Source organism: Rhinatrema bivittatum, chromosome 6, assembly GCF_901001135.1.
Source record: "Rhinatrema bivittatum chromosome 6, aRhiBiv1.1, whole genome shotgun sequence".
Taxonomy (NCBI): Eukaryota; Metazoa; Chordata; class Amphibia; order Gymnophiona; family Rhinatrematidae; genus Rhinatrema; species Rhinatrema bivittatum.
Window position 1 is genome coordinate 27,312,136 of NC_042620.1, and position 7,466 is coordinate 27,319,601.

The window sequence follows — 7,466 nt, forward strand, 5'->3', positions numbered from 1 at the left end:
TTTTCAGTGATTCTTGTATGTTTTGGGTGTACAGTCTTTATTTGTCTGGATTCTGTGAAACCCCAGGTTTAGGGAGTCACAATGTCCTCAGAAAACCCTCCTGAAGGAGCAGGTGGTAGGGTATTTGGGAAACCCAGTTGGTGGGTGGGAGGTTGTCAGGAGAGAGGCACAAGTGCAGGAGCAGGCAAGGGCCTCTGCAGTGCTTGCTAGGACCTTCAAGATCCAAGCAAGTGAGCAAGGGTTTAACCTCCGAGTGTCAGCTGATGCAGCTTTTGCTTTACTTCTGCTATGAATGTTTATTCCAGGGAGGTAAAGGAAGAGATGTGATGTGAGCTCTTCATTCCTGTCATGAATATTTCATTCTGGGTGGCTCTTGCTCTGTTTTCCCTGTGAACATCTTGGGGTGGGAGGCTGCAGGAAGGAGCCAAGGATGAGGCAGGAGCTCTTGTGCCACTCTCCAGTCCTTATGAATATTTAATTCAAGGGCAAGGTGGGGAGATGAACCCAAGCTGTGGCAGCAGATCATGCTCGCTCCTGCCATGAACATTTGATTATGGGGGGGGAGGGGGAGGAGTCAGACACGGAGCAAAAGCTCCCTCCATGAACCTCTGGTTTGGGGCTCTGGCAGTGGCTGCCTGGGACTGAGCTGTGGGTCTCATCTGGGTCTGGATGTTTCCCAGCCTTGACCTAAACAATCAAAGTATGCAAGGTCTGGCCAATCCCATGTGAATTTTAACCTGGAGGTTTGCAGTGATAAGGAATGCAGAAGTACACATCTAGATTTGCTTTGTTTATTGCCCCCTCAAAAATACCCCTGCCTGCTTTTTGTGAGGGAACGTAGTTAAAGGAAAACTCTGCATATAGTTTTCTCCCCTGTCCGAACTCCAAACCAGAAATATTTACAACACAACACGGGGAAAAAGCCCATGCCTTGTTATATGCTCCTACTTTTACATGTGTAGAGGATGGACAGTAATCAAACAGCCCATTTCTGTGGATAAAAGAGCGCTTTACCCCCGGAAATGGCTTTCATTATTGTCCTCCCTGTATATAATGGTGATGTGCGTTCAGCCTTACACATTTTAAAGTCTGAACCTTTCTTTAACAGATAAAGAAGAAGACCGAAAGACTGTACCCCCTCCCCTCCCCTTGACTGACTGTACCCCTCCCCTCCCCTTGACTGACTGTACCCCGTCCTGACTGACTGTACCCCTCCCCTCCCTGTACCCCTCCCCTTGACTGACTGTACCCCCTCCCCCTTGACTGACTGTACCCCCTCCCCTCTCCTTGACTGACTGTACCCCGTCCCGACTGACTGTACCCCTCCCCTCCCTGTACCCCTCCCCTTGACTGACTGTTCCCCCCTCCCCTCCCCTGACTGTACCCCCTCCCCCTTGACTGACTGTACCCCCTCCCCTCCCCTCCCCTGACTGTACCCCCTCCCCCTTGACTGACTGTACCCCCTCCCCTCCCCTGACTGTACCCCCTCCCCTTGACTGACTGTACCCCCTCCCCTTGACTGACTGTACCCCCTCCCCTCCCATTGACTGACTCCCATCCCCATCCCTGTGTGAATGTGCATGAATGTGTTCCCTCACCTTCCCCTCCCCTAACCTCCCACTCCCTTGCCCCTTCCATCCTTGACGCCCTTCCCTTTTCCCGTTTCCCACCATCAATCCCATTTCAGAACCCGGTAAGTTACAGCTACAGTCTGTCCGGTTTTTAAAAATTACCCATCTTCTCCAAAATATTCCTGAAAAGTATTGTCCTATCTCACGTTTGCCTGTCTTGTCCAAAATGTTTAAAAAAAGTAGTTCAAGGTCAACTCTGGGGCTTTCTAGAGAAGATGTTAGTGTTTCATGCTAAACATGCAGGTTGCAGGAAGTGCTTCAGCATGCAGACAGCACTCACTGTCCCTTTATGCAGCCCTAAAGGATTTCCCTCTTCTTTGTCAGTCCTGGTTATGTCTTTGTTACTAGTTTTAACAGGATGCATTCATTACGGCCATTTATTTATAGCAGGGAATTCTGTTTATTTTATTCTTTGTACATTGCATTGATTTCCTTTTTTAAGATTTTGTGATTAATCAAGCTAATAAATCATAATCATAATTAAACAGAAAACATGACAAACAATCCAACAGGAAATCAATAACAGAGAAATGAACAAAACTCACAATCTCCAGAGCAAAATAATCTGAGTGAAATTAAACTTCACAGGCTGTTTCAAAGAGCCAAGTTTTGAGACTTTTCCTAGAAATCCTGAATTCTTTCTCACTGTGTAAAGAGAGAGGAAGAGTATTCCAAAATATGCAGCTAAATAGGAAAACCCCCTCTCTTGCATGCTCCAGACAAATTTCTCTAGGAGAGGGAACTGGAAGTAATGCCAGCTGAGATTAACCTAATCACCTTGCAGGCTCATCAGGAAGTAAGAGAGGCCATGATACCTGGCCATGATAGCCTGCAAATTAGCCTAAGAAAATAAAAACAAATCTTTGTGCTAGAAGAGAAGTGAGGAGCAAAACTTAATGAGTTATCAAACTTAACTCCTAATAAAGTAACATTATTTCTTAACTGAATAGAAGGACCTGCCATCGGTGGGGAAGGAAGTGAATTTAATCTACATTTCTGGTAAAACAAATGCCCTCTGAGTTTCCTGGGTTTACCTTTATCTTCTTCTCCCCTATCAATCCCCTCCCCTTCCAGGTGGTGAGGGAGAGGAAGGTGAACAGAGACATTATTGATAAATATGTATTAATAATGCATCTAAATGGCAGATGAAATTGAATGAGGGCGAGCAATCCATTCTTTGGGATTCTGCTGACCTGGATTGGCCACTCTCGCAGACAGGATGCTGGGATTGATGGACCTTTGGTCTGATCCAGAATGGCATTTCTTATGTTATTTATCTAGCTCCAGCAGCAGAGAGAGAATAACTGATGTTATTCCATTTATTTTTAAGTTCAGACACATTATCTAACCTTGCTGGCCTTTAGATGTAAAGTATTATGCACTTTACAAACTAGAGGCCTCATCCTCTCACTGGCAGTGCGGCCCGATTGATGGTGAGGGTGCTCAGTCTCATTGGAGGGACATTCTTGTAAGATGGAGCAGTGAAATTGCTCTGTGGGAAGGAATTACCTGCTGGTGGATGCACAATGGCCAAGGCTTGTGCTCTATCACTGAGCAGGTCATGGGTAATAACCACAGTGTATGAGAGCCCCAGGGGAGGGGGTGGGGGCATGCAGTCAAAGACTGGAGAAGAGGGGTGAGGTCAGGGATCATACGGGTGAGCCTCTGGGGTCGGGAGGGGGAGAGGTCAGGGGTCACGGTAAGGGAGGGCTCTGGGGCTAGAGTAAGCTCTGGGGTCAGGGGAGAGGTGGGTATTTTTTTTAGATTTAGGTGTAGGTCCTTCAGTGAGGTTAGATCCTCTGGAGCTGCTCAGGGTACGTTTTCAGGAAGCTGCTCAGTGCTGAACCGGCTAAACTAAATTTGGGAACATTTCCAGCCGCCATGCTGTGACTGAAAATTTATCCAAGAAACGTAATCAACGCTTATGGCCACTCAGCAGCTCTTCTGAAACCTTGCCCCTTACCTTGTATACAGAAATGGACACAATTAACTTTGTGATAACCAAGATCGATGCCTGTACCGCAGATGGAAAGTAGGACATGAGAAATGCTCACACATCTCCTTTCTTTCTCTTTCTGGTTCCGCTCGTCCTGGCAACTTCTGCACCGGTGCATTAGATTTCCCCTTGACATCCCGTATCCCGTGTGTGTGTGGTGTGACTGCAGTGACGACGACAAGGTAAGGAGCCTTTGCAAAAATCACTTTGTGCTCTGTAATACTTTTAAAGGTCCTTGGTCAGCGGATTTGTCCGGCTGAGTTTGGAATTTAGCAGGACAAACCACAAATTATTAAAATTGTGGGCCAGTGAATGGTTAACTTACCTGGATAAAAAGAGATGACCGGGTGTGGGGCTTATGTTTAGCTGGGTAGCAGCCCTGAAGTTAGCGAGATAAACTTACTCCACTGTCTTTGGATCTATCCAGCAGGAACTCGTACCTGGGTAAGTCCAGCTAACTTCCTGCTCTCGGCACCGCTGCATGGACCTATTAGTTTATAAATATAAATGAAGAAACCTGTTGTTGGTATTCAGGGATTTCACAGTGATAATCAGTGATTTCTCAGAGACGAGTGAGCCATAGCAAATGGTTTAGTCCACTCACTACCCTAAACTAGGTCCTCCTCTGGGAGGAGCTTAGACTTTACACAAGGCACCCAGAAAAGACAAAAGAATAAATATAACAACTGAGGAATCACTAAATAGCAGTCAAATGTTTATTTATTAGCACAATCTGTGGTCAGAAGACCTCATTGATTCAGATGCTGGTTGGTTACTCCAGCTCTATCTGACACAAAAACCTGACAGAGCTGTGTGAGACTTGGTGCAGGACCCTGCTGACACCCAGTACTAACTCACCTGTCACTAATCCTTCACAGAAAAGGTGCTAATAAATGAATGTTTGTTATTATATACAAGAAAAGGATTTACAGTTAACTCAAAAGGCTTGAAAAACTGGAAACAGCAAAGAGGAAAAAAGAAAAAGAACAGTAACTGTTGGTACTTAACAGTTTGTCTGCAGAGTGAAATGCTGCATCCTTCCCAGTCAGATATGAGGGTGCTGTGCAACCTTTTCCTGTCACCCCACAGCCGTACTTCCCAGCTGAAACAGCTCTCTCTCTCTCTTTCTGCTAATTCCAACTCTCATTCTCTCAGCCCGTTCTGTCCCTTAACAGATCCTCAGCAGCAGTGCAATGTCTGCTGAAACGAGCATCTCTCTCTCAGTGTTACAGTCTCTCTCTCTCAGATCCTTAGCAGCAGGGTGAAGACGTCGGTCCTGGGATTCATCCCCTCAGCTCCAGCTCCTGGTGCCAGTGGAACACTGCGCTCTTAGACAGCCGCCTGCTGACAGGCTGAAGATCATCTGAATAAAAAAAAACAACATTCTCTCAATATACCAGGCAAATTATACTAACAATTACAACTCCTGCTCATCACCAAGAATAATTTTCCAAGTGTGTGGCTCAACTTTTGTGCTGTATCGGAGGGACATTTGAATTTCTGCTGAGTCCGCCCTTCCAGCTCTGCCTCAGCTCCATCCCTGAAACACCTCTGCTCGCTGGCTGTAAAAGACCATTGGTTAGAGCAGTGGGCTGGAAGCCAGGGTTTAAATCCCACTGTCACCACTCCTTGTGGCCTCAGGGTCAGATTGTGAGCCCACTATGAATAGAGAAATAACTACAGTACCTGAATGTCATCCACTTTGAAGTGCTGAAAGTTGGAATATAAATAAAAAATTTAAAAAAAACATCAGGCTCCTGATTGATTTACCCAAGTAATCTCTACGGTACTGATTCAATGGCCCATTTCTTTTTTTTTTTGTTTAAACATTTTTATTGACAATGATAACAAATGAGGTTCATAAGAGTAACATTACAATTCAATACAAATAATGGAATACACAATTGTCACCAATGAATTAGCATCTGTAGCTAAAGTTTTATGATAATTATAATAGTACATTCCCCAGTCCCCTTCCCAGCTACCGGGTATTCAACATTGGGAAAAAGAAAGAAAAGAAAGAGAAATACATAGGAAAAGAATGGAGATTTACAATATTATGCTAATCGGTTGCATAAAGGGAACATTCTGCTTATATGGAAAGTATATAAAAGTTATCCTACATATGTACATGGCCAAACATATGGTAATGCCACCCACACTATACGCCAAGACCTGAATACATGCCGAGAATGCTATGTGGATACAGTTACGCCAATTGCTGAGCTTCCAACCACTGCAGATACGGATCCCAAACCTTATGAAAAGCCGGCAGGTGATCCAGGTGAACGGCTGTGAGGCGGCCTAGTTGATAACATGCATGTAGTCTGTTTTGTATTTTAGCCAAACTGGGCAGTGTGCTGCTAATTCTGTACGAGCTGCAATAAAAACTTGTAATACAAATCGTTGTGTCTCTTTATTAAGCCCCTATATAGGTGCTCTCAGTAATACATGCCAAGGTTTAAACTCTAGTGGAGTATCCAGGACATCCAATCTATAATCAATGGCCAGAAACAAGCCAACTTAGGGCAAGTTGGAGAAGAGATGGCTGAGAGGAAATATGATAGAAATCTATAAAATAATCAGTGGAGTGGAATGGGTTAATGCAAATCTGTTGTTTTCTCTTTCAAAAACGTATAAAGACTAGAGGACATGCAATAATGTTACTAGGTAATACATTTAAAACAAATAGGAGAAAATATGTTTTTACTCAATGCATAATTAAGCTTTGGAATTCATTGCCAGAGGATGTGGTAAAAGCTGTTAGTGTAGCTAGGCTTATAAAAGGTTTGGACAAGTTCCTGGAAGAAAAGTCCATAAACCATTATTAAGGTGGACTTGGGGAAATCCACTGCTTATCCCTAAGATAAGCATCATGGAATCTATCGACCTTTTAGGATCCTGCTAAGCACTTGTGACCTGGATTGGCCACTGTGTAGGGGTTCTTTGAGAAGTTTTTCTATGAAGCCAGACTAGTTTGTGACAGTAAAGAATGAAGATAATTTCAGCACACTGAAATTATACTGATTGGACTTGTAAACCTATCCAAGTGTACTGAAATGCTAAAAAGTATGTTCAAAATTAAAAAGTGTGTTAAAATCAGCATTGAATTTCATTTCTGCCTTCTGGGTCAATTTAGAAGACATCATATGACTTAGACAAATCCAATCTTATTAACATATATGAGATAAAATTATAATGCCAACTAGTTGGAAAATGTTATGCAAACAAACTAACCCACTGGTATGTATGTTTAGGGGAGGTAACATATTTAACTGACTGGAACAGCTTGGGGTTTACCTTGCATTCAGGCCGATTAAAAAAACTCAGTGGGAGAGCCGGCGCGCGCCCAGGCACCTCTCCTGGGTGTGTGATTCTTTATTTAAATTAGGGCCCTGGCTAATAAGGAGGCGCTAGAGACACTAGTGCATCCCTAGCACCTCCTTATTAGCGGAAGCGGTGGCTGTCAGCGAGTCCAACAACTGATGCTTAATTTTACCGGCATCGGTTGTCGAACCCGCTGACAGCCATGGGTTCAGAAAACGGACGCTGGCAAAACTGAGCGTCTGTTTTCCAACCCGCGGGCCGACAAACAGCTTTTTTTTTTTTTTGAGACCTCCAACTTAATATCGCTATGATAGTAAGTCGGAGGGTGTACAGAAAAGCAGTTTTTTTTCTGTACACTTTCCCGGTGTTGTCTGTGATTAACACCTGCCTTAATTTATGATACATTCCCGCGGGGATAACTGACAGGCTCATCAACATGCATGTGCATGTGATGAGCGCTATTAGTTTCAGGGGGGTTGGCCGCGCGTTTTCCACGAGCTATTACTCTTTAC

General features: G+C 44.3%; 1 long non-coding RNA gene across 1 annotated transcript; it reads left to right on the plus strand.

Moving 5' to 3' along the window:
* The first annotated feature begins 1,515 nt into the window (after nucleotides 1-1,515).
* On the plus strand, nucleotides 1,516-4,431 carry LOC115093188. Its single transcript, XR_003857204.1, has 2 exons — nucleotides 1,516-1,693; nucleotides 3,749-4,431. It is a non-coding gene; the product is annotated as an uncharacterized LOC115093188 (long non-coding RNA).
* The last annotated feature ends 3,035 nt before the right edge of the window (nucleotides 4,432-7,466 follow it).